Source organism: Phalacrocorax aristotelis, chromosome 3 (genome assembly GCF_949628215.1).
Source record: "Phalacrocorax aristotelis chromosome 3, bGulAri2.1, whole genome shotgun sequence".
Taxonomy (NCBI): Eukaryota; Metazoa; Chordata; class Aves; order Suliformes; family Phalacrocoracidae; genus Phalacrocorax; species Phalacrocorax aristotelis.
This window is the reverse complement of record NC_134278.1, coordinates 79,787,193-79,813,370: the sequence shown is the minus strand read 5'-3', so window position 1 is coordinate 79,813,370 and position 26,178 is coordinate 79,787,193. Positions and strand designations below refer to the sequence as shown.

The 26,178-nt window shown below is 39.8% G+C and overlaps 1 long non-coding RNA gene across 5 annotated transcripts in view; it reads left to right on the top strand.

The window, feature by feature from the left end:
* Positions 1-26,178, top strand: part of LOC142054928 (uncharacterized) — a 283,958-nt gene that overhangs the window by 161,765 nt on the left and 96,015 nt on the right. For all 5 annotated transcript variants that reach the window (XR_012659728.1, XR_012659730.1, XR_012659727.1 and 2 more), the window contains exon 3: positions 6,025-6,080. This is a non-coding gene — a long non-coding RNA (uncharacterized LOC142054928). The remainder of the gene's footprint in view (positions 1-6,024; positions 6,081-26,178) is intronic.

Genomic DNA, 26,178 nt, shown 5'->3' with positions numbered 1-26,178 from the left:
AGGTGAGATCAGACATTTTCTTTGTAACACAGGATAAATAATCAAAACTCTAGCAGGAAACAGGTGGAAAATTTCTGTGCTCATAAAAGGCTTAAAAGATATAAAGGGCTTTCATGGTTTTAGTTGGGATAGAGTTAATTTTCCTTCACCATAGCTGGCATAGTGCTGTGTTTTGGACTTAGTATGGAAATAATGTTGATAACACACCAATGTTTTAGTTATTGCTGAGTAGTGCTTGTACTAGTCAAGGACTTCTTTAGCTTCCCATGCTCTGCCAGCTGCACAAGAAGCTGGGAGGGGAGGGGGCACAGCCAAGAGAGTGGATCCAAACTGGCCAAAGGGGTATTCCATAGCATATGACATCATGCCCAGTATGTTAACTGGGAGGAGCTGGCCGGGGGACGCAGTGATCATGGCTTGGGGACTGGCAGCATTGGTCGGCAGGTGGTGAGCAGTTGCATCGCTTGTGGTTTTTTCTTTCTTTTTTTTTTTTTGTTTCATTTCTCTCTCTTGTTATTTTCCTTTTTATATTATTATTATTACCATCATCGTCATTATTATTAAAATTGGCATTGTTACTGTTACTATTTTCTTTTCATTATTAAACTGTTCTTATCTCAACCCACGAATTTTCTTGCTTTTGCTTTTCTGATTCTTTCCCCCTTCCCACAAGGGTGGAGGGAGTGAGCGAGCAAGTGGCTGTGTGGTGCTTAGTTGCTGACTGGGGCTAAACCACAACAAGGGCTAAGGAAGAGTAAAATTGTTTTGGATCAAATTTTAAATTTGACTCATTCTCTACTGGGTCAAGAACTGAATCAGCAGGGGAGTAAATGCTTTACTGTCATACTACTATGAATATGTCCCCCTCCATAAATCAGGAATTTGTTACTTAATATGTGTTTCCGAATTAACTTTATTGTTCAAAATCCCCTCTACTAAGAGCAAAAGGAAAATAACAGAGACACCAAACAGCGTAAGGACCAACTGAGTAGCGAGGAATGATATGTACCAAATACACTGTTACTCTTAAGTCTGTAGAAACCAGGCTATGTGTTGCAAAGTTTAATAGCTCTAAATCTAAATATTACCCACAGGAAATCTACAATCATCTTAATCATTTGCTTGAATTATGCATATGGGACTACGCTATCTGCTAGCCTAACATATGTTATTGCTTAGGGATTAGTATAGATGTAACTGTATTATTAGGTTGGATAAATTACACCCAGCCGTACAATTACATGCACCCCAGTTTGCCAGGTTTGGTCTTGTCTTCAAATGGTAGGCTTAGGGTTTATGTAGACTGTATGTTGCAGTTACAGTTAGTCAAAGTCCCCACATATCCTTGAAGTCTATTTAATATTAAATATGAACAATAAGTTTCAGTATAAAGAACAGTCTTTCATTATTCTTTCATGAACCTCCCTGATTTCTTTTCTACATAAGTATTTATTCTCATTCAGCAAGAGACGTCCGCATTACATCCACACACAGAGACACACATAGAATACACATGGGGAATGTTTTTCACTAAGTATTCCTTCTGACTGCAAGAGCTCTGTGGGACAAAACATGATGAGTGATGGTGTAAGAGGCACAACTTTAATTATGAGATTCCACCAAACTGATTTCACCCCTCTCTATATATGCTCAATTCTTTCCTCCCTTGTCATTAATACATCACCACTTCTTGCAAAGAAATAGCAGTGCCAGGTTTATCTGCCTAATATATCTAAAATGTCAAAAACATAATCCCAGCTCTTGAAAAGCAACTTCACTAACACAGGCACTGCCTAAGCTTCACAACATTGCCTTGGTAGTATGCTTATTATTTCTTTCTTGTCTGACATTAAGACTTGGAAGAGTTTCACAAAGATCAGCAACCATCAGGTACAAGACTGTATGCGGTACTATACAAGGCCTGTGCCCTCCTTTACCATTTGGTTGCCTTTTTAGTCTGAATCATCTTTTCACTGTCAGGGGCAGAGAAGCATAGTAGATGCAGGGAGTGAATGTGGAAGTGCCTTATCAGCCAAGCCATGGGATTCACAAACAGTGGGGTCTAAGAGAAGGAATGTTTGCTCCAGCAAATATTCATAATAGCCACCGACCGCAAGCTTGGGAAGGACCAAGAGGAGGTGGGCTTTTAAATAATTGTAGATGAGCTACTAATAGTTTGTCATTCACGTAAGATCAACTGGCTGCCATTTCAGTACTTTTTGTGTTGTACTTGACCTCCGGTATTTGATTTTGTGGCTTTTTACTGTTTTAAGTTTTCCTACTTCTCCCTCATAGATTAAAAACTGTTTGGCATTAAACGTGTCTGGCAATTTTGTGTTGAAGTCATGTGAGTTTGGCAGTGCTGGGGGGGAAAAAAACCCCAAACAAAAAATCTTTTAAAGGTGAAATTGGATTGGACTTCCTGCTGTCGCCCCTGGGCTAGCTCTTAGCTGGGGGTTGCTCTCGATGGCAATGGCTAATCAAGCTCTGAGATGAGGAACCTGCACAGGAGACCACAGAGAATTGTTTTCATGGAAACTCAGTTTAATATCCTGTCAGTTTTGTTTATTATTTTAATCAAGTAGAACTTACTCTGTAGCCACAAACTTCACATTATATTTGCAATTTTAATATTATTTGAAAGTGGTGCTCTGAAAACTTGCCATTCAGGAAGTTAACAGGAGTTGTTCCAGTTGGCCTTTGGCAGAACACAGGGAAACTGCTGTTAAGGACCAGTGCCCCCCACTTCCAACAAGGTATTCAGCCTTGCTTTTCTTTTATTCTAAAACCATCCCCACTGTAAAGTAGGGCAATATATCTTCAAAACAGGTAGATTCAATAGGTCACGTGGTGCTAATGCAAAAAACTGATCAGTAACAATTCCAAAGGGAAAGAGGTCGAGACATGCATTTAAAATTCCTCAGTCTCTCCTTTTATTTACCCTGACAGAATGTAAAGTTATTATGTTAAGATGCTCTTGTTATTTTAATAAAGTTGAAGCTACCCCATATCTTGGAGCCCTTTCTTATGCCAGCGATTTCATGTCATTTAAAAGGAGTTCTCTGAAAAGCTGTATCATTCTCCAGGTCTGGTGTTGTATAGATGGGAAAGCATGTTTGCACCAAGAATGTGTAAATACAAAAGCAAAAATGTGCTGAGATAAGGATTCTCATGGTGATTGATGGTCAGTAATTTTGTCACAAGTGATGTGACACTTCTTGTGCGCTTTTTCTGCATTTTTTTGGGTAGTCTTTGATCAGGAAATAGAGTCGATACTATATAATTTATGTGACTGTTTACACTGTGAGACAGCAGTAGCAGTGTATAATTCGCAAGCGGTCTATAGATAGAAATGTCTTTGCATGAATCAGTGGTCAAATAAGTAGGTTTTGTTCAAAACAGCTCATAAAGAATTAACAAAAAAATCCAAAGAGGCCAGATGAATCCATTAAATTCCCCATTGCAAGCAGTTCCCCTATTCTAGTATTTATGATTTCAGCCTTACGTGGCTGGTATCCTATCACATGAAAAGCCATAATACTTTTTGTGAAATCCATGGTGTTATTTCTGGGAAACTAATCTCCGTTACTAGGCACAGAGATGTCTGGAATTAGTTGACTACATTTCCCTTGGCAGAAGGCAGCTTTCCAGTTTTTTGTGGGGAGGACGAATGAGCAGGCAATGCTGGGAATGCAACTTACTTTCAACACTGCCTCTTTTCCTATAGCGTTGATAAAAATCATTAGTTACGGCATGTTAATGCAACATGATTGTGTTATAGCATTCTGTACTGCTCTAACTTATTTATTAAGCCACACCAAATTAGATAATGCAAAACCTTTCAGCCTGGTGGAAATGTTATCATGTTGCCTAATTCTATGCAATGTGCCAGAAGACTTCTTCTGCTGCGGCCTTGGGTGTGAGGGCAAGATGACTGATGTGAGCACTCAGTGGCCACCTCACTCTCTCTTTCCTCCTGCCAGAAGGGCCTCCTGCCATTTCAGCTCTGCCTCTGCTCCAGGAGGCTGTTGGGTGCCCGATTATCCACCCCTGGCTCCCAGCCAGCAACTGCCCATCAGTGCCAGGCAGCCTCACTTGCAGCCATCAGGTCCAGCCCTGCAGAGAGGAGGGAGGTGCGTGGTGGTGGAGGGTGGGTGAGGTTCTGCAGGCTTGGTGAGAGCTAGAGAAGGAAAGAGAAGGGGCTTTGGATCTGGTAATTCTGAATGACTTGTGGAAAGCCACAAGTCACTGCAAAACTCGGTGGCAATAAGCAGCAGAGCCCTGGGGGAAAGATGTGGAGAAGGCAGTGACAGTAGTGAATCTTTGATGGGCTTGTGAACTAATCAGCCCATTGGCTGCTCGAAAGGTCACATTATTAAGCTGCTGAGGACAGCCGACACTTTACCACCCTTCAAAGTTTTCTTACAAGAATGCTGTAAAACCTAAAATCAACCCAGTATTTTTTACTGCACGTAAGACCAACAGATGTTCTCACAATACATCCCACAAGAGCTTTCCGCTTACTCCTGTAGAGGTACACAGGGTCTTCCTTGTATGTCTGAGTTCACATCTCTCCCTTCTAGTGACAGGATGAGATGTGCTGCAGGAGGAAATGCCCCAGCTCAGGCGTCCAGAAGAGCTCAGTTCTGCTGGCACTCAGGGGCCCGTGGAGCTGGCCAGAACAGCCAGACCAATCTGTGGGCAGCCCCCGCCTCTCCTCAGAGGTTCCTGCGCCTGCTGCCCAGGCACTGGCACCCTCCGCAGTCCTGTGGGTGAGCTGCTTGGGTGGCCTGGAGGGGAGGAGCCTCAGCAGACAGCACCACTGCTTCTTTCCACCCTGACGCTCCATGCAGACATGGGCCATGGCCAGGCTTGTTCCAGCCCGTCCCACCCCAGGGGTGGCTCTTGGGAACCTCTCCTTCCCCTCATGTAGGCAGTGGCTCACACACGAACGGGTACTTTCTCCTCTTTGCTATCTCCGCGATGCAATTGTGCTTAACCTCTTTAGGCAGTGGGCTGCTATGTGTTTATGTGATTTTCTGGGGCTAATTTTGTTCTAGAAACCGTATTGTAAGAGATATTAATAATCTGTTCTGTGAAACTGATGTTATGTTCCTGCTCTGTTTTCAACAGAAACCAAGTGTGTCCCATTAAACTCAATGAAAACTTTAACCAGGTGCCTTGACAGGACGTGTTAGAAATACAGCTTATTTTTCCCCTCCAGCCCTCCTCAAATACACATAAGGTTTATAGATAATATTATCCGTTAGCCTTAAGCATCTTTTTTAGAAACAAGTGGCTCTCTTGTGGCTCTTTATCAGTGTCATGTCAAGTTGAAATATGTGCAGAACAGACCAGGAGTGTTTTCTAACTCACTTCGTATATGTTTTAATGTATATATTATGCAGGGCAATAGGGGATCAGACTCAGTGGAGTAACTTCAGAAATAATTGAAAGCAGGAGTTGTTCCTGATACTTCATAAATAGTAGCAATAACTCATCACATTTTGCACACTATTTGAGCTTTTCATATTCTGCTGTGCCATTCTGCGGCCGGGACTGAAAAGCAGAATCCTTTCAGATCTCCTGTAACTTAGCAGAAAGCTTTAAGAAGTAAATCAGAGATAAAGAGGAATAATTAACTTTTTCAGAAGTCACTTTCAGCCAGAAGAATTCGTGTCTTGCTTTTGATCTTTCAAATTGACCATGAACCTTGCATTCATTTTGTTGTATATTATAATTATATAAAATTATGTTATAATATATAAGTAAGTAGAACTGAACTATAGACAAAATAAAGCGTGGAAAGTGTTTTGGAGGAGATACAAGTAAGTAAACATATGAAATCTAATCAATAAGGTAACACTTTCAAAATAAAAACATTAGCTGTTAAAGAATCTTCATAAATCACATCAGTTGTGTGGAGCAGTACTATTGGGTTAAATTATATAGCAGTGATAAGCAGAACCCATCAAAACCAAATAATTAATTTTCTCTCTTTCAAACATTTATTTTGTTTTATAGTTGTAGGTGTAGGAGCTACTTTCCCCTACCAAGACTGAGGAAAGGAGCGTGTGCAGGTAGGAAACTGGACATACACCACAGGAACCGGGTACCCTCCTTAACCTGCACAGGATCCACCCATGTAGGCTCAGTTAACTGGATATTGCACAGGAAGCATGGTAGCAAGGTTACATTTCATGCACCTGCAGGATGCAGCAAAGATAAGTCAGCCTTTCCCTAATCCTCATGAGAGAGAAAAAAGGAGGTGGGGGTGGAAGGGGGGGTGGAACCAAAGGTGTCGTATAGGGAAAAGAGATGGGGAAGATTTATTGTTATTTATAATTAGCTCCCAGCCCTTTTTGCCTTTGTCCCTAACCTCAGCTGAGGTTGTCAGGCAACCTCTGCTCTGTGCCATCTTTGAGATCTCCTCCATGTTTAAAGCCAAGCTTGTGGTTCTGTTGGCAATGGTGTAGCTACTGGCCATATCAGACTTAGGCTGGTGGGCGAACTCTCATACTCTCACTATTTGGCTTTTTTTCTACTCATTCTCCCTGCATCAAATCACACAGGCTCTTCTATAATCATTTTAGGCCTGTAACTATTTGCCCCATTTAGTAAATATTTTCCTAATGTCAATGATCAGGTGCATTAGCAGCTGATGGAGCCCTGGCTGTAGCAATTACAATGCAAAACAATGAGAGCCATGTCGCAAACTTACAAAATGTCACACATCTGCCATTGTAAATGAGCCACTATCACACCTTTATAATAGCTCTTTTGATCTATTCTAATGCACAAATTATGGTTGTTGTCGCGTCTTATTACTATTATCTTGTGGAAGATTGAAATGTTTTGCTTTCTGATAACAAGTTCCTAATAATTTACCTGCCTGAGACACAAAGAAAGAAATTGGGTAGAATGCTAGTTTTTTTCTGGAGTTGCTTAATATTCCCTCAGTGGTATTTAATACGCTTTGCTACAGCAGTGCGATTTGAAATATTCAGAACATATATTACCAGGGCAAACAACATGGCATAGTTTTCATCTAATGACCTCATGGCACAAGTGAACAGTGAGCAACCTGATGGAGGGGACAGACACTACAGTTTTTTGTCATTTAGCTAAGCACAGATTGACAGGGATGGCTGTGATATTTTCAGTGGGGTGAGTAAGGGCTGTGCTATGTGGGAAAGGAGGTGTTAAGTGTGATCCTGCTCAGCCAGTAGTAAAGGTGTCACAACAAAAATGGCAGCAAGTCCTGGGTGGTGGCAGCGGTGTGGTGTCACTCACTGGAGGGTGAATGATGTGCATTGCTAGCAAAATGTTTTTTGCCATGTTTTAAAACAAAAATACTGGTCCCTTGGTTGTTTAAATCTTGCAGTCTGTCAAATGATCACAAAAGGAAAAAAAAAATCTATAACATGGAGTTGAAGCATAACATGGAGCTGAAGCTCAGTCAGCAGGGGAGCAATATTTACATGGCTCAAAAGCAGGATTTTTACGCCTACACCAGCTGCCAGCAGTCTGACTAGGATTATTTGAACAAAAAGGCCTTGGAGGAAGCTGCTTGGTCATCCCTTCCACATATTTGGAGGAAAATGCTTCATAAATGGCATGTTTGTTTGGACCCCTCCAGTGGCTGCAGACAGGATACAATCTTGTAACGGTGTGCAGAGGGCTTTGCATCTGCGAGGGAAAAAGTCCATTCAAGGGCAGGGAGCGAAAGGAAAACTGCTGGAGTGCTGGGAACAGTGCAAAATACCAATCAGTGAGGATTTTTGTCCAGGCAACTATTTCTAGAGAGTATCTGAATATAAATGACATTGTCCCAAATTAATAGACTCCTCAACCGCTTTAGTTTATTAACGTTCTTGGCGCTTCCCCAGAAGTTGAAGTAAGTTTGCTGAATTGCGTCGTGCTTATTAACTGGAGAGAATACGTCCTAAGCGTTTTTATTGTCCTTTTAGTGTCTGAACCTGCGAATATTATGGCTGTGAAATGAATTATAATGATGTGCTAAACTGGAGTAATCTCAGTCATTTTATTAAGCACTTTGTGAATGAAATGGAGATTGCTGGTGCTGTATTTTCTTTGAATATACTCCCTGTGCCTCTGCAGAGCATGCATGCAGCTCCTCAAGAAATGAGTATGCAAACCATATGGTATAGCCTGGGATGCCAGAGTGAAATTTTAATCTCTTTGAGATAACATAGATATGTTACAGCAGTGTCTCCCAAAACCCTGAGAAAATCTTCTATAGTTTTATTGTATATTGTTTCTCATATTAAAACAACCTGTCAATAGCTCTAGTGATTAAGTTATTTTTGCCAAAGAACAGCAGCCTCACGCTGCCATCTTTATTCCCTGTCCACATATTCTTTTCTTGCATATCCATGAATTCTTTCCTGTGGCTCCCCAAAAAAAGACCATTTCCTGTAAGGTGAGCTTTGATGCTTTCGTTAAGTTTATGTGATTTTACTTGTGTATATTTTTCCCTGTAATTAACTGCAGGACAGTTACTTTTAGCAAGATTTTTACATACAGAAATGTTAATATCTAAATGTGGGAAAGAGCAGTTTTTCTCTATGAAATTCAGTTGAGGCTTTTTAGTTTTATTTTTCACAGTGTACCAAGAAGCCATGTTTTTAGGAATATGTAGTCCTATGGTTCTATAGGATCTACTATTTTTATTATTCATTAACTGAATTAAAGGTTGTTTGGGAGAAGATGCATATTTTGAGCAGTTATTTACTGAGTTTGGGTCACAAGGCACGTCTGTAAAGTGTGGGGACACAGAGTGGAGCAGATGCAGTTACAGGTATTGAACTAAGAACAGGACGTGGAGAACCGCTGTTTCCTCTGCTGTGGCAAAGGAAGGAAATTTGATGGCAGCTTTGCTCTACAGCTTCTCTACATAATACTGTGCATTTGATGGCAACCTGAAAATGTACTAGCTCGGGCCCAATGTTTATTGATTTCCTTTAATGTAATCACTTGGTAACATTCAACATTAAGGATATCTCTGGCAAGCAGGTACTTAGAATTTAGCACAAGATATTGTATTAATACTGAGTTCTCAAATGCAGTTGTTAGTAATGCTTCTTTTTTCTTTTTTTTTTTTTTTTTCTTCCAGGCATTTGAATACTGCTTTCTGATTTCTCCTTAGTTCTGAAATCTGATTGTTACCACAGGGATAAATGCACGTTTTGAATTACAGGCCAATGTAATATGGGCTGACACTGGAATAATTAACATGACACAAGGGATACTGTACAGATTTTTTCAGTTACCTTTGAATCTATGAAAAGCTAGTTTCTAGTTTTCTTCCATTGCTTTTCACAGTTTCGTAAACCTTATTCAGTCAGTTATACTTGTACATAAAATCAAAGTAGAAACCACAGAATCAATACCTTAGAAACAAAAGGCATCTAAAAATCACTGAGCCTGGAAGATCCTAAAGAGAAGTAAAGACTATTCTACATATTCATGAGGTTTTACAGAAATGAATATCAGAGTGATGAAAAATATATTTGAGCGTAAAATGCCCATGTTCATTAATCTCTTTTCAAAAAGTCACAGGGCAGAGTGTCAGCATATCACCTTTTTGGGAACACAGTTAAAGGGAGACAATGTTCTGTCTCCAAGGCCATCCATGGTTGCTCTTTGGTGGGTGTGAGACAGATGCTGCTCAGGTAGGATTCATCAGACAATCATATTTAAAGCCCTGTCAAGTCCATGATAAGTAGGAGAATTTCTAGGTTTTGGTTTTTTTCCTTCTCTCTGTTTCTCTATGAAAGATGTCTGTTCTGTTTTATATCTTGATTAGAAAACCTCCCACCCAAACTGTTGTCCCCATAAAGATTTTAACTGCGCCATAGACTTTTGGACCATATTGGAGGTTAGAGGACTGGAGGGTCGTCTGGGTTAACGGGGTGGGGGGAGGCAATTCCCAGTAATTTGCTGAAATTTATTAGAGGTCTTGTGATAACAAGGCCCTCAGCTGCTGCTCTGGGTGCCATGGAAACAGGCATTGCTGCAAACAGGGGAGGCTGCTTTCAACTCGTTCCTATTTCAGAAAAAAAAAAAAAAGAAAATAGGCTTTTGTGGGGTGACTTGTTGAAAGGACTTTGCCCCTGTCTTTTAGCAGTGCATGTGGCCAGCACCCTGGCAGAGGGACTCAGAGGTGTCACAGGACTGATGGGCATCTGCAAGAGGTGGAATGCTAGCAGTATTCTCCTGGGGGATTTTTGAAATTCTGGGCTCTTAATTTATGAGAGAGTTAAGTATCAAGTAGTAGACAGTATATTTAAATGAAGTGCTAACCTCATCAGAGAATGCTCTTGTGGTTGAAACATTGCACTGGAGTTCTGGAAATCTGACTTACATGCCTCATTTGTCAGAGAGCTATGCCAAGACTGCTTAGCCTGGCTTTTCACCCACCCCAGCTCCCCCAGGCTGCTGGTGCCATGGCATGTTTGCAGCTGACAGGGCATGTTGCTCTGCAAGTGACCCACGTCATGCAGAGGTTACTGCTTCGAGCCTTCAGACTTCCTCTGTGGCCAGTCCTCTGTGATTGCATGCAGCATGTGCAAACAGGGATATTTAAAACCTGTTTCAAAGTGATAATGTAAATACTGACAGATACCTCTGAAGTGCTTTCAGGCTCATGAAAGAAAACTGTAATAGCTATATAACAGCACCATTATTACTAACCAAAAATAAATGGGCAAACCAAACACTCTGAGGGAGGGGTTTAGCACCTATTCATGCTTCTCATGTATTCTCTTCCCATTCACACTGTATGAACAAACTGAGCAGGTTTAATGCATCTTGTGGCATGTTTAGTCCTATTTCATAGCCTGTTTCACAATGCTGGCACATACAAAACTATACATATTAGTGGTAGGGCATAATGCAGACATTACGAGTGGTTCATACATCCTTCACCTTCTCCATTGAAATTTTCAGCTGTGGGGAGTCTTGTTAAATTATACAGCTGTTTATGCAGCCCAGCTAGTGCAGAGTGAAAAGCAAGGGAGATGCCTTTTCTCTAATTCTCCCCTGGTACTTTCCCCATGATGCAGCTTGAAATGCAGTTTGGGCTTCCTGGACCTACATATATTGGGCCAAAACAGTCTATTCCTAATGATCTTCCACAGGAGATGAGGAGGAGGCAGGAGAGAATGTCAATAGGCACTGATTAGTTGTGTTCCTGCAGAACTCATCATTTTAACAATGCTAAGATGCAACAACCCTGAGCACAGGATTGGTAGTGTGCTAGAAGACCTGAGTGGAAGTTCTTGTGCTATTATTGTTATTATGTCTTAATTTAAAGAATAGGTAAAATGCACTGAGAAACTTCCAGAGAATGGATTATTCAGAGTCCCAATTGATTGTGCTCTAGCTGGTGTCTTGGCTGATGTAGCTAGGCTTATCCAGAAGGCCAGAAGATGCCTGTCACCCTAAAGGGGGAGGGATGGAAAACCACTGACATCACCATGAAGTCCTGCATTTGTTTCTGTACTCAGACATCCCAAATTTTAGACCTTTTTGTGTGTTTCAGTGCTACCCCCCACTCCCTCTTCTTAGTAAAACATCATAACAAATAATTTCTCACTCCAAAGGTAATTGATGGGAATCAGTGTAATGGTTTTATCATTTGAAGCATGGGAAATGTATTGTGCAACACCAGTGTTCAGAAAGCATTTGTTAGAATTGTTGTCATAGAGATCTTATTATTGCTGCAATAAATGTATAAGAATCCATGAAACAATTTAAGTGGTAAGCTTTATCCCTCAAATATAACAGCTGGAGATTTCCGGTTGAAGTTTCCTCAGCTTTCCTCACTGGGTAGGAGGTGGGGGTTTTCCCTCAAAACTCAGAGAGTGAAATTAGAGATATTAATGTGAGATTTTTGCTGGACCTTCCATGATAGCAGACATCTTAAAATGTTGTGGAGTTGATAATGATCACATATTTATATAAGATCTATTAAAAATTCCAGATTTCTCTCTGAACTGCACATGATTGTTCTTCATGTTATTCAGCAATACAGTAATTTGTCTTGCTTAAGCTGGTGTTTTTCCAATTTCTTTACATTCGACTCACATTTTCTGTGCTTACGTGAAGATGAAGCCAAGGAGACAGATAGTCTGGAGTAACACAAACTTGCACTCCATGCTTTATCCATTTATTTCTATTTTTTGTGATTTTCAAGGTATATTGGAAAATAATTTAAATAAATTAACACTTAGAGCTGTATTACAAACCTTGAAGAAAACTTAAATAACATTGGTAGGTAATAGAAAAAATATTTTTAAAACTATTACACAACTGGCAAGATGCACACTGTAGAGTCTTCAGCTGATTAGCAGCTTTCTGGCCCAGTGGAAATCAATTGCACAGAAAACCTTTAGAGCAAATCATTGGAGATAATGTGGAAAAACCTTATTTTTATAATATGGAGAAAGTTGCTGGAGCACAATAGTATTTATTTACTGATAACTGCCAAGTTTGGTTGCTTAATTACATATTAGCCCTGCCAAATCTAGATGATTGTAGGAATAAAGATGTGCGTTAACTGTGTTGTAATGCGAGACTGACTGTGTCTTTGGTTCTCTGTCAAATGCAGTGCTTACTTATGAGAACAATTAAGGTAGGAAGCAACATGCCATACTTTGCTTAAACATGTACTTGATACCTAACAAATGGAGCGCTAAAATACCTCTGTGGTAGAAGGAAAAGCTGCAATCACTTTTCTCTGGCTGCAAAGGCTATAAAGGAAAAAAAGAAATCCCTGCCATGAGTAAGCTGCTTGCTTGTAATATCCAGTTGACATGGTATTTTTAGCTGAGGCAGAAGTTAGGGATTTATTATATACTCGATCAACTACACGCATAGCACAGATGGACAGACAAATAGAGATAGGCTTTTATCAGCCTTAACTGGAAGGTAACACAGCCCACCACAAGATTTCTTTGTCCCATAATAGGAATCCTAAAACTGATTGCCACAACTGATTGCTGTGCCAGCACCTCTGTGGTATGGAGTGGCCCGTTCATGGGTGTGCTGTTGCAGGTGGGAACTGAAGCTGGTGTGCAGTATGCATGGGCCTTTCCTACTTAGTGGACCACTGAGTTAAAAAAAAAAAAAAATCACAAACTCTTGCTATAACTTGCAGAGCTCTCTGCTGTCTGACACTGTTTGTATCAGTTTTAAATTTAAGATCGTAAGTGGCAATTCAGGCAATAAATAAGGGACTCATAAAGCCAAGGACACTTGTTTCTTGCAAACATGTGATTACCAAACCCGGTGGGCTAAGTCATGCTTATCTGAGGGGAGAAAGAGCGTGGATGGAGGATGGGGCACCTGTGGAAACTAGTTTGCTCCTATCCTTTGGACAGCATCTGTTGATACGATGTGAGTATCATATGATGCAGCTGTAGCTACACAGCTCATTACTACACATCTCTTCATGTTAGAAAGGGGCAGCATCTTCACTTGGGGAAACTAAAATTTGAGTTGTATCTACTATATTATGTGACTATCAAATAAAGAAACTCCTGTGTCTGTGGTTAGGACATGTATTTTTATTTGAAGGAGTTTGAGCTAATTACTTCCTTTGTTCTCTCTTGCTTCTTTCTTTTCAGTAGCAGGGGCTGAGGTCATGGTAATAGGATGGCCAGGAGGGAAGAGCACCGAGCCCTCAGTTTATTTCCATAGGAAATAAGAATTCCCCTTCAAAGGTTTGGCAGAGAAAACTGCTTTTCTCCTGTTTCTTAGTGAGAGGATTGCAAGTAGGTGTGCCAGAATGACAGCAACAGGGTGAAATGATACTGGGTTTTCTGGCTGTATATTACAATGCTATCATCCAAGAGATGCAGTCAAGCTCTGCTTTGGGGATTTATTCTGTCACGTGAAGTGTTTGATAGATCTGTTTCAATTTACTCCTTGTGCCAGGAGCCATGTTACTCTACTGTGGTCTATAGGACAAAGCACAAGAAATACTGACTTCATCATGGGCATTCGAGGCAAACTCTTGAAGGAGGAGCAGAAGCAACTGCAGCTCAGCCCTTGCTCGAGTGGTGCAGTTTAATGGGTTCTGGGTCGGTGCAGTTCCCCTGTATCGATATGCTTTCTTATAAAATGCTCTTCAACTGTAAAATATGTTAGGAGACTAACCAAAGACATGATAAAAGCAGAAACTGGGACATCTGCACACACACCTGGACATAAATTTAATCACACCAGATTAAAACTTTGGGTTTTTTTAAATTTATGAATAGTTGCCTTTTTTCCTTTCTTTTTTATTTGTTTTTGGCTTTTCCTATATCGGAAAGTATTATTTTTTTTGGAAGTGATTTGTTTATCTTAGCACAAAGGCTCTCTGGATACTTGATATCTTGGAACTCTTATGACATTCTGGAACTCCATTAAATTGTCTCATTTTATTCCTGCAAACCCAAGTGTGCAGTTGCACAAAGAAGCAAAATACTTGCCTTTCTCATTTGAAATATTTTTCACCTAACTCTCATCACAGCATGTTAACCTTCCAATAATTTCATTAAAGTTTGACATAATTTCTCTGGGTAGCATGTCGTCATCTCCTTTGAAAATTTTAGCCACATTAAATGACTTGGTGACGCAGTTGAATTGCTTCATTATATTTTTCAGTTGAAATTTACGGTGTCTTGGTTACAAACTCTGGCATAAAAAGACCATTCAGATAAGTGCAAGTTTTCAAAAATGGCATCATTAGCAAGATTCAGAAAAATCCCTATCATGGGCATTGTTCTTGTTTCCTTCCTTGGTTTCCTTAGGAGTTGGCTAAATCCTAAGAAAAAGATCCAAAAGGAAAACTCAGTTCCTTCAAAACTCTTAAAGTTTGATATGTATGTTAACAAATTCTTGAAATAGTTCCAGTTCATCTGACCTTTGCCCTAAGGTACACGTCCATGAAAAGGAGACTTTGGATCCAGTCTGGGGTGGGAGGGCTTGGGTTTTGTTCCCCATTCCCACAGCTATTTTGTTTTTTCTTCTCTGCTGACTGGTTAATACAAAATGCATAACTGGGCTCCATGTCTGCCAATTATTTTTTTTAAAAAAAGGCAATTAAAGGGGGAGGGGAAAAAAAGGCATGAGAAACCTTTGACATGTTTTCATTCTTTACTGCTGGGAGAAAATTAACCAAGGTGAACGGGAGTTGTGGGAAGCCAACTAGCCATTTTTCAAAGTGGCAATCATTGTCACACATTGCATATGACATTCCTTCCTTCAGTTGGGATGTTTCATTTATTTCAATTAAAGGACTCAGTTGAACTGAGGAAGTGTTTTCTTCTTTCTTTGTTTTTACATTTCTACTGTATTTTTAGTTTCTGATACTTGCCTCATCATTAATATTTCTTACCACAGTGTGTTTTCTGTGACAAAGAAGGTCATTCCCTATTGCCTTACACAAATAGCGATGCATCATCTGTCTTTCTAGGACAGTGTGAGGTACTCAGCCATACCTGTCTGTCTTACAGCTGTTTGTCTTGCCATCTGTCTTGTTCCTAAGTGTAACATCTAATTAACACCTGTGGTAATTAATAATGCTGTGGGGTCTCTTCCCTTATCTATTACTGGTTTCAGTAGGATAAATCAGCACATCGAACACTAAGGGAATTGTAGTATTTCATGATGAAGAACATAAAAAATGCTTACAGTTTTTAAAAATTCATAAAATAGAAGGTAGGAACCATGATTTCTAATAGACAATTTGTATGATGAATAAAACTTATATTTTACTGCCTCTTTGTAGAGTACTAACAGGGCACTGTGTAGCTGGGGGGCCCCACATGTACAGGAGACAGTTAAGTGATCAGTTCATGGTAACTGCCTCGAAGAAATAGGTTTGGGTTTTTTTAAGCTTAATAGTTTGCAGGTTTTGACGGTGATGTTTGGCCTTTTGAAATTGTCAATTTGAAATTGGTCTTGGTATTGGTCTGTACAAAATTGCAGGTTGAAGGCTGAATGCTATTATTCTCCACAGATAATCTCTGTTAGAGCAAAACATTTGGTCATCTAAGTCATAGAGCATGGTTTCTGCAACAAACTGTTTGGATGATCATAAACAGGAGTATTTCTGGTTTAGAAATCAAATTGGTTTCTGCTTTATTCCAAAAGAATTAATTCTGATGATTAAAGAGACCTTTGCTTTTAGGCCTCAAAAATGGGAGCGGGGTGGGGGAGGAGAGAAGAAAAAAAGCAGTGCGACACTGGCACCGAAATCCATGCCTTATGTATATAATATTCACAGGAGCTGGACTATTGATATCAGCTTCTAAGAGATGTGCCCCAGAATTAGTAAAGAAATATATCCAGTATTTGAAAGAGGAAATTCTCCTCCACAGATGTTTCTTTGTGATCAGTAACATTCAAAGACACATCATTTCTTTTGTTATTCCAGACACACTTCAGCTAGAAGAAATACGCACTTTTATCGGTCAAATCTAACAAATAACACAATACAGGAATAGGTTAGCTGCTTAAATTCTATTGTTTCATGGAGGATACTTTAACAAAACTTCAGGAAATACTTGCCCTTCACTAGTGTGGTTAAGCTTTCCATGAGAATACTGCAGAAGGATTCCCAATTTCTAGTCCGCAAAAAGCTGAAAACATTGTACTGATTTAATTCCTATACTACTTACATTTTAACGAAGGATCAGGTTTCCCATTGTAGGAGGTATTTATTTTCAGTTTAGTTTTGTGGGGATTTTTTTACAGAAAAAATGGGGTCTCTTGTGCTGGGAGCTGTTTTATAAAAGAAAAATTACCTTCTTCCCATCAACTTTCTGAACTTTTTTTGCAAAGGATGAATTAAATATGAATCTGTCTCAATTACTTGGGGACTGTATTTCATTGTAACTAATCGCATTTCATTACGGTTTTGTAGATTAAGCATAGGGACTGGCAGTATTACTTTGGACTCTACTGACAGTTACACCTGCAGCTAAGGGTTTCTGAAATAAAATTGTCTTGAGCAAAAAAGAGAAAAATATTTTTCCTTTCCTGCCCTGTGTTGCTCTGAATGCAAAATCTTGACAGGGCGAGAGCAATGGACATAAATTGATTTCCAGGGAATTCCGATTAAGAGTTTGTTGGATTGCGGGGAGGGAAGAGGGGTTGTTGATTGGTTTTGGTTTTGGTCTTGTTTTTTACCTTGGGGATGATCAAACATTGGAACAGGTTGCCCAGAGATGTTTTGGAGTCTTCATCCTTGGACATATTCAAAACGCAGCTGGACACAGTCCTGAGCAACCTGCTCTAATTGGCAGCACTCTGAGTGGTGGTTGGACTATATGACCGCCAAAGATGCCTTCCTACCTCAACTTTTCCACGTGTCTGTGAAAATACCATCAGGAAGAAGGTATGGGACTGCAAACGTCCAAATGGTGTGTTTGTCACATGTATCATCTGCATCCTGGCCTGATTAGCCAAAAATGATAAAAAAGCAGGGAAGAAGTTGAGAAAGTGTTCCCAAAATTACCATATGCTTTCTGCCCTGATGGAATTTAGTGCTATTTAAATATGTCACAAAAAATAATGTGTAGAGTATGATAAATGTGAGAGGTGCCCCATTTCAATGAGCTTACACACCTAAAAGCAAATACTGCTGTCCATTCATTTCTTAAATGTGATTTGAAAGAATTGTATTGCTCTTCCTCAGAATTTACAATAAAGTAAGTGCAGAAAAAATAGATAATCTCAAAAGGGGATGGCTGGGACATAGTATGACATTTATTTTTAAAATTTCATGCCTATTATGTTTTTATTCCATCCTCCTTTGTCATCATTTAATGTTTGAGATCATTTAACCCTGGCTGCAGCTAATTGATATTTCCCCTTGTTCTTTTTCTTTAATGTGTTACACACATTCTTTCTCCCCACCATTTCCATACCCCGTTGAAGCCTTTTACTGCAGCCTGAGTGAAAGGCATAGAGGTTATACAAACTTCTCTTTGTCTAAGAAAATCAATCATAGGCAAGAAGCAGAGTGCTACTAGAGGCAAAATGTAGGTCCAGCCTGTTGCAATGGGCAGCTGAGTGTATTGGTGTGGGTTCTGAGCAGGGCTAAGCTGGAGGCTGAAGGCAGTAGTCCTAGAAGTGACGCCCAATACCACGCTATGCTGGCAATTCTGGGGAAAATGTCTGCGGGGAACCCCTTGCAGAAACTGCTCTTTAGAGTCGTTCTCAGCAATTTTTCCTGGAGGAAAATGAAGATAGCCTGGCCTAGGGAATCCTTCCGATGGCACTTTTACTCAAAGGCAAGAAGGAGCAATCTGGAGGTATTCAGGCATTCTCCTTATATTAATAGTTGTCTCTCCTATTTTGTTCATTACCAGAATGATGAGCTCTGTTAAAGCACCAAGAATAAATCCGTAAAGAAAATGTTCCTTGCACAAAAATAGCTACAGCAGAAAAGGCTTGTTAAGGTTTATCATTGGCAGTTTAAATATGGCATTAGCTCTCCCTTCTCCGTATGCAGAGGCTGAGCAGAGCTGGAATTGCAGCAGGTGGGAGATGCGTTATCAGCTTTGGAGTTGGCTTAGACAGTAAGAGCTCCATGTGTGATCATGCTGGGTCTCACTGCTGACTGATAGGAGTGGCATCCTGGAAGTGCCTGATGATTTTCTGTATGCATTGTATACAGTGTGTAACTTGTTCAGGGTGTGTGCATGGGCACAAGGGGCAAAGTCGTTAATAATTCTGCTCAGCTGTCCAAACCATTCTTTTCTTCATGCCTTTCCAAACTTTCTTGGCTGGTGTGTTGCTATAAACCCAGAGAAGGGGAAAATTCACCAGTCAGGGGAAAATTAAATTGTTATGTATACTCGTGGATTATCTGACTTAGAAATACTTTAATAACTAGCAGTGATTTATTTATTGTTAAAAGAAAAATGATCTCTTGTTTTAAGTCACATACAAAAGAAAAAGGAAAGATAAAATAGAAAGAGAAAGCAGCACTTCTTTTTGCTGATGATTCCTTTGATGGATGGCTCTCTGAGGATCTGATTGAACTCAGTGTTATAACCACCAAATGAAGATAAATCATTGGTGAAAGGTTTTTGGAGTACATGCCCAAAATCAATTAGGCTTACATGGAGATCTATTAATCTATTTCTTCCTGTTCAGTCTACCCAGCCTCTTTTAATGGTTTTTTACAATTCCAAACACAGGTTATGTTTTTTAAGTAGTGGTACAGTTCCTGGTGGTTTGCATCAAAACCAGAGTTGCCTTTCATATGTGAGGAGTCCTTTCACCCTTCCCTATGCTCAGACCAATTAGCTTAACTCAGTTTCATACCGTTTCTCCCAACAAAATCGCTAAGAGTCTACAGCAGTAAAATGGTAATAGGAGTATTGACCCCTTTCTTCAGTGGTTTGGTGGTTGTTGTCAACTTTTCTTGTTGGTAACAGCAGCCTGATGAAAAAGGAAAAAAAGAAAACCAAACTCATGCATGTATAAGGCTGTACAGTTTTGAAAAAATGCAATGAAAACGTGATATTCAGGAAACTGTGTCTTTCTGTTGAACTATTTTTAGGGAACTTTGGTGGAGTTCAGAGCCAGAGTGCATTAGATGCTCTCCATATTCCCAGGGAAAGATAGTCCATTCATGGTCAACTCCTCGTCAAAGATGAGCGAGGCAGAGCAAGCATTGAAGGGAGGGTAAATCACAGTTGGGAATTGAGTCCATACCTTCTAAAATTTTGTCAGTTTTTAAATTATGAGGTTACCTTATGTTTCTAAACCAGAAACATTTTCATGGTGAGCAGCTAACTCCACTCCATTTCTTTCCATCTAAGATTTCAAGTTAACGGTGTAAAAGGTTGTCCACTTATTATGAATATTGTAAGTCAATGAAGCAGGTGGGCAAAGAATTCTGAATGAATAACAAATCCTAGCACAGGTAAAAATTAATTTCCATTATGTCAGTGAGTGACTGGCATTAGAATGACCAAGTAGTTCTGTCTCCAGAGTGACCTATTGGCAGTTAATGCCTAGAAATCCTGCCAGTGGACTCCAGCACAGAATGGAAGCATACATGGGTTGGCCTCAATGATCTCGATGGTCTTTTCCAACCTAAATGATTCTATTGAAAAGGTGTTATACTGAGGTGCTATATTTATGGGGCTAAAAACATTAGCATTATTCAGTGTAGTGGACAATGGTACTAACACTTACTCTGATGACATAAAAAGCAGTCTGTCTTCAGATTACTTTTGTGGCTGTACTCATAAGTTCAAGGAGGGGTGTACTAAAGCCTCTGAATCCCACATGAACATAATCCCTAGGAGAATCCCCTGAAGGACAGGAGGCACTGAGACATTACTATCTTTGCACTCAACTTTCCATATTTTGTTCCAGGGTTGGATTGCCAGCATATATCTGGAAGAGCAGGTCTTCAGAGGCTGAACTCTGCAGTCTTTAAAGGCAGTGGCTATGTTAAGCAGCCCCTACAGACAGAGAGAAATCACCTTAATTTTAAAAGGTGATGTTTTACAGCTCTGTAGGTGGGCTTTCACTCAAACATGCTCACAGGCGTCTGTCTGACAAAGACTTCTCTGGTTATCCTATAAAGTGCTTGACATACTAGTTTTTTCTTTCAGTAGCTGTATAGAGAATATAAAAAAGAGCTAAGTGGAAGCAGCTGTGATCCTTCTCCCCATAGAGAATTCATCCAACCCCATGGCACACCAGAGCTGCTGGCCCTTAGGAATTCTGCTGATGTGTATCATGTAGTTGCATTTGTAAAATCAAGGACCCTCACAGACCACTCTAATCTGTTGAAGGGAACTGGCATCCCCATTCACAGACCCTTACCAATTATTTCAGCCCTGGGCTGGAGCGCGGAGTTCTTGTCAATAAAGCTTGATATACAAATGCAATACTTTGAGTCTTTAAGAACAGGACATCAGTTTCATGGCTGCGAATGTCATTGACTTTCTAAGCAAAACTGAACTTCTGTCAGTAATTCATTCAAAGCAAGTAGCCAGTGTATAAATCCTTAGTTCTGTGGTAATGCCTGTGCATACAAAATGAAACTGGATAAAATCTATAAGCCTCTGGGTGCTTTGGGTGAGTTTCCAGCTTTTATACTCAACCTTTCTTCTGATGGTATTAATAAATGTTTGGGATTGTTGCAGCTGCAGTCAACTTCTGTAACATATTGATTAGTAGCATATTGACAAAAATTGGTGTCTTTGTTAATAAGAAACAACATAGTGGTTAATAGGTTACAGAAGTTACACTGAGTGTACAGCCAGCTACTTCAAGATTAAGTGAAACATTCGACACGATCAATAGGGATGGAAATCAGAGCAGAATTCTCTAGCTCAGTCTCTATCTAGCAGAAAGTGATCCTAGTGTTTTAGGGAAGTACTAACTTATTTTCATTCGGTGGCTGTTGTTACTGTTGTTATTATGACTATTATAATTGTATTCATTTGCTGAGTGGATTTTCTAGCCTGTAAGCATCAGGGCAACAGAAGTGGTTTTCTCAGATTGTACCATTAAGGATTTCTGATTCCAGATAAATCTAGTTTGGCAGAGCAAGCACTGAAACCACCCCCAGCTCTCTAATGTGATTAAAGTCAAACCAGTGTTTGACATGACTTCAGCATGACACAGGAGAAGGAAATCTGTTTTAAATATAAGAAAATTACTTCAGAATACATTCCATAAGGTAAACTTTATTTAGTATAATATATAAGGATTTTTTTTTTATGATTTCACATGGGAAAGGGATGTTAGTGAGACAGGCTAATTTCACACCTTTTTCAATCTGTCACATAATGCCACAAAGTTTGTTTTGGTTAGATTTCCGGTTTGTTTTCTCAATTTGCAGACGTCATTCAGATAAAGAAACTGTTTACAAATGTAGGAATTGAGGCCAACTATTAAACTTGCCCAGTTCTACTCATCTTTTTTTACTTTCCTTAACATTGGAAGAAAGAAGCTGTATCAACAGAAAGGAGTTAAAGTTTATGCCAGAGAAGGAGAAATAAAGGAATACCTTTTTTTTTTTTAGATGAAACCTGGCTTCAGTAAAGCATTTACTTAGCACAGATTAGGGCTGAAGAGATCTATTAATAATAAATTCTGGCCCAGAAAAACTGTTTTTGAACTCATTTCACTTTTAAGGCCTATTTTTCATTTTCATTTTGTTCTGTGGCTACGTATATGTATTTAAAACACTGCACAGAATTTTCTCCTGTTCACAATACCATCACTGTTTATGGGTAAGGCACCGGATGGACTCTATTCCCCCAAGACAGAATTAAAAAAGCCTACAATACAGAGTTCAGAAATTATGCTTGGCATTACATTTCCAAAACCCTGTATCTTTTTTGCTTTCACTGAGCCATATCTTCACACAGCTTTCCCCATAAATCACTGAGAATGCAGCAGCCACAATACCACACGTGAGTAAGGGCAGAGAAAACTCATCTGAGATGGCTCAGTGAAGACAAGTTTAATTCTTCTGAGCCATGCTGAAGTACTGAAAAAACTCCCACTGACTTAAGCAGAGTAGGTCAAGGTCTAAGGTTTGTGCTGTGTTCAGGAGCTGGTCGTTGAAATATTTTCAAACTAAGGACAGGAAATATTAGCTGTACACTGAATGAGCTTTCTGTATTGAAGGATGAAAGGGAAACAATGACTTACACAGAGACTGGTTTGCAATGACAGAAACCACCAAAGCCTGTAGATTTTATTCTGTGTCACTTTCTACTAAAAATAACAGAAAATGCAGAGAAGCCATAAACCCCTCCCACCCCCAAAATTCAGATGTTTTTATGGTCATTTGGCACATGTGCCTCTATGTGAATTTAATAAACCTATAGCTTAGTTGTCTCACTTGGCCACAGTCCTGCCCAGCCCATTTGGGATAAATGAATGAAGGTCTCCATAAAATCATTGCAGTGCTTCATTGATCTTTTTCGCATTTCTATTTAATCACTTCTGTTAATCTACATGATGACAATCCTCAGATATGGAAAATTGCTCCTTACCTGCCATTAGTTGTTACAAGAGTATTTGAATGTCTGATCAGCCTTGAGCATATGGCTAAGAGGATAGAGTGGTCTTTGGGGCACTCTCATCTTTCTACTCACTGTTTTTCACGGGTACCTTTGTCAGCCTGTGTTTCAGCTGCAGGCAAGGGATTTTGTCCTCTATTTGCTGAAGTCAGTTGGCAAATCTTTTGTCTACAGTGATGTGAAAGACAAATGACACATGAAAAAGTTCTATTGGGTCTAAAAAGATGCAGCACTGGGTGCGCTGTTAGAGCTGATATTAGTCCAGGCCAAACTGAATCAAAATGGAAATGAGGAATAAAGCAATCCTTCATTTCTGCTTACTAATGCTGTCTAACTCCTCTGACTTTTGGTGTAAGGATCATACTATAGAAAACAGGATATTATCTCCCTCATGTGCATTGGAAATATTCAGCATAACAGGACTTTCTCACATAGTCTGGATTAGACCTAACATATGGAAGATGGTACTAAGACTTTCTAAAACTGCAGTGTAAAAACAGGTGAACAAAACCAAGGAGCTGATATTTTTTCTGAGTGCCATTCAGCATTTCCGATCAAATAAATAACCTCAGCTGTTGTGGAACCCACTAAGAGCACGGCTAAGGCAGCCCCTGGGTAGCCACACAGGTGTACCTCACCTGGGTGTGCTGATGAGGTTGTTATCACCTGCAGCTGGGGGTCCTGCCCACCTCTGGCTTCCCCTTGCCTGGCTGCACTCCCCCTTCAGCAGCTGAAGGGAGCTTTTCTCCTGCTTTGCCTGTGGGATACTTGTGGTTTTGACCCTTATGCGCTGTCCTTTCTTATGGCTGCAGGATTGCAACTGCTTCTCTGTCAGGGCAGGATCCAGGTAGGAGCTGGTGGACTGAGCCAGCTTTTGTGTATGTGGCTGGGTTTGGGGACAGGGCAGGAAAATGGTGCTGTTTCTTTGACTTAAATATGAGAAAAGTTGTGTTGACTGCACATGTTTATGTTTTATGAGATTTAATTTAATATGCTGTGTGTTTGGATATGCTGGAGGTTACACCTATGCTTTCAGGCTTGTAACTGTTAGGTCTGTTAAAATATTTAAATCTTTTTAGAGTAGCTACAAAAGACTGTTTTCAGTTGAGCTGCAGTGGTGGTGTCTTAAACCCAAATCAGTATGCCCCAATGAACAACTTGTATGAAAAATTTGCTTTCTCTTGGAGTATGCCTGAGAAGGGTGGCTCTTTAATGTAGGGGTGGTGTGGGGGTAGTGTTTGGGTTTTTCTTCCCCCATCTGTTGACAACGGAGGAGCGAGGGAAAGAGATGTGTTTGCAGTGTGAGTTGGCTGTGGTTTGGCTAGAAAGGTTTCTTTTGTCTAATAGCATGAGAAAGGAAGCACTATGGCTCAAAACCCAGTTGTCCTTGCTATTATTGGCTTCTATCTGAAGGTTTTTTCCTGCATAGTAACAACAAGCAGAATTTAAAGTTGCTTAACTTGCTATCAAAACAAAATAATAACAGTTTGTATCTATTTGTTGCTTGTATACTTTACTTTGCAGAAGTCCTAGGTGGTGGCAGTTACAGTCTAACAAGGTGAGCTAGGTATGATGGTGGATGGGTCTCCAGAGGAAGTTTTTGAATTGTGTTAATGGCATTCCTGGCAAAATTTTTTAAATTTTCCAAAAATGTTTATCATATGTTGCTTGTAAATATATGTAAGCGCTTGTTGATATTTTCTTCCTCTGTATGTGTTCCTTATGAAATGGACCATTACTGGTTTCTGTTCGCATTTGTTTTTAATATAAAAATCATTTTACTAGTCTGAAAACTAATAGCTTTAGTGAAGCTGTTTGAATGAACAGAATATGTGTTTAATGGCTTGTGGGGATCTAAGTCAGAACAGCTAAAACTTTGATACAGAACCAGTGCTAATGTGGATTTGTATCAAAAGCTTATTTGAAGACACCTATCCAAAATAATACGTTATGAAAGGGAATCTGTAGATGCATGGTTAGGTAACATTTGAGTTTTAACCTATAAAACAGTTGTTTTTAAATAATAAACTGAGGTTTCTTTATAACAAAGATCTCTTGTCATAATAAAAATATTCTCCATTGGTACTTTAACCTTTTGCTACACTACAGAAATAAAAAATCTAAGTTACTTCTGTTTTGAAAAATAAACTACAAAAATAAGCAAAGGTCATACTTAAAGTATACTCCTAACATCTTGTGCTAGTTCAAGATCTGTGGTTCTGTTGCTTCCTATTCTTTCACTTCTGTTGAGAATTATTGTAGAACTTCCTTTTTGTCATTTTCCTTAACATAAATGTCTGTCACGTTCCTCCCCTCCCTGCCCTGCCCTGAGGAAAAGCCAAATGCCAGCCTTGAGAAAAGGAGGCTCAGAGGGGATCTCATCCCCATGTACCAGTACTTAAGGGGTAGCTACAAAGAAGACGGAGACTCCCTTTTTACACGGAGTCACATGTAGAGGACAAGGGGGAAATGGACACAAGTTGCTCTTGGGGAGATTTTGATTGGACACCAGAGGGAAATTTTTTCACAGTGAGGACAGTCAACCATTGTAATAATCTCCCCAGGGAAGTGGTTGACTTGGCCACGTTGGACACCTTTAAGATTCTTCTGGACAGGGTGCTGGGCCATCTTGTTTAGACTCTGCTCTTCCCAGAAAGGTTGGACTAGATGATCCCTGAGATCCCTTCCAACCTGGGATTCTGTGATAAATAATTACAAATATACCTTGCAGTATTCCATTGAGACTATATTTCATTTAAAAAATTCTCAAACTCCTAAAGCTGTCACAGCTAATGATGTTTGACGCCTGCTGATTGAAATTATAACTAACAGAATAATAGCTGTTACATGTACTTATCTGGTTGTCATTTTACATACTTGAGTATAAGGCATGCGTTTAACTTTTTCCTTGCTTTTACATAATTGCTCACAAAAATAGTTTCATCTTTCCTGGATGACCTCTTATGCTAGTGAGACAGGGTTAACTCACAAGATCCTGCTGCTGCGCAGGCACCACTTGAAGGATAAAAGAACATTGTAATGGATGGTGGAAATAGCTGATAAAGGGGTTTGTTGGAGAATAATTTCAAAGGCT